The following is a 2,202-nucleotide window of genomic DNA, read 5'->3' on the forward strand; positions in this document are numbered from 1 at the left end:
TTTTGACAAAATGAAATAATTACAAAATTGAAAATAAATAACCATTTGATTCAAGATCTCGCCATATGTAGAAATAAATACATATATAAATTATTAGTAATATAATTCTTTTTTTTGTGATAGTATACCAAAATAAAAAAATAAAAGTGAAAATTAAAACCTCAGTCATTAATAATAATAAAGTGAGAAGTTTTCGATATAACAATAGCAAAAAAACTATTGATAGCATGATGGTAGAGAGTCTTTAATGAATTATTGATAATAAAAGCAAAAAAATTTTGATAGTAGCAAAAGAAAATATAGTTATTTGAAAGATTAAATTTTCAATTGAGTTATAATTTAAATATTTGTCCTTTTTTATCATAATAGTAGATGTAATATTAAAATCAAAGTATAATAAATTTTTAAACTAAACATATGCAACAACTTTAACAAAAAAAAGAGCATTAAATGTAAAAAAAATTACAATCATGATTTAAATAAATTTTTTTAAAAAATTAACAAATTTATACTAATTGAAAATTGATCAAGAAATTTACTTAGCAGATTAATGATAAAATAATTAATATTTTTAATAGAATGAGAAGGCAAAAAGTAGCTAACAGTATTAACAAAGGCAAATAAAAGAAAATATGAGGAAAGGAAAAGAATTTATAATTTATAAATTTAATTATTTAAAAATTTTTTAATATAAAATCTTAAATCTTTTTGTGATAAAATTATAAATATAATTGATTTAATGTTGAATTCAATCAAAACTTCTACAATAGGATTTTCATTCCTGATTAAGGTCGGATAGAAATTTTTGGATTATATTTGATTTAATATTAATAAAACATTATATATATATATATATATATATATATATATATATATATATATCTATATATATATATATATATATATAAAAGACTAAATTATTTTTAATGATATTTAATTAATCAACTAATAAAATTAAAAAAATTTTCTAATTAGAATAAGACTAAATTATTTTCCAATCAACCAATTAAATTAAAAGTCTGCAAGGGCATTATACTAGTCCTTTTTATGACGTGCGTTGCACGTTGACTATGATCGTTACATACTTATTTTTATAATTTTTAAATTTTTTATCTATATAATATTAAAGCATAAGTTTTTGTTTAGATTAAAATAAATACAAGTAGTTAATTTATATTACACTTTACCGTACAAGCTACTTGTAATGCTACTTTTTATGTATTTAATTTTATTTTTATATAATGAAATGGTCTCAAACTGAATTGATAATGGTAATCATTTTGACGAGTATAGTAGTATTACTTACCTAGTATATTAGATAAAAGAATATATGCACCCACACACAATTTCTTGAAACACCAAAAAGTGACCTAAAACGGAAATATATGGTTCTAGTTTTCTCCAGTTTCTTAAACACTATTTTCTTTCAAGTTAAAAAAATTTAGAATATCAAAGGAAAAAAACAAGAAAATTAAAAATACTTAATCATTAAGAGGTCATCTATCTATTGCAAGGAGACATAAATCTCTTATTCAATTAAAATGATAATAGTTATAAATTATTCAGTAATGAAAAAGAAAATAAAAAATTATTATGAAGAATAAAACTCCTGTAAGAACTCACCTAATAAAAAAATTCAATATATATAGATAGATATATAAAAATATCAAATATATATAATAAGATTTGATTAATGATAGTAGTTATGAATAAAATTTAAAATTATTAGAATTTATAACTATTTTTTAGCTAATAAGATTTGATTAATGTAAGTAACTAATATAACAAATAAAATTAAATTACGTAGAAATTAATATAATAAATTAAATTACTTTTATTTTTTAATCAATAAAATTAAATTCTTAAAAATATTATATTATAATATGAATACAAAATAAATTGAAATTAGAATTGTTTTTTACTAGAAACAATATTATATATGTTCAAATTTAATATTGTGTGGTGTCGTTTATTATTTTATTCAAATTTTTATATATTGAACCATATATATATATATGATTTTAACGTGTGGATATTATATAATTTTAATTAACCAATAGAAATAATGTTATATGTATTTAGATTATAATAATATTAGATCATATACATGCATAGGAATTCCATGTTATCGGAGCTAGAAGAAGTAGGTTGAGCATTTAATTCCTCAAATACTATTAATACTAAGACCTTTAATTTTACAAC

This window comes from Jatropha curcas, unplaced genomic scaffold (assembly GCF_041381405.1).
Source record: "Jatropha curcas cultivar XTBG-Jc1 unplaced genomic scaffold, XTBG_Jcur_1.0 HiC_scaffold_623_pilon, whole genome shotgun sequence".
Taxonomy (NCBI): domain Eukaryota; kingdom Viridiplantae; phylum Streptophyta; class Magnoliopsida; order Malpighiales; family Euphorbiaceae; genus Jatropha; species Jatropha curcas.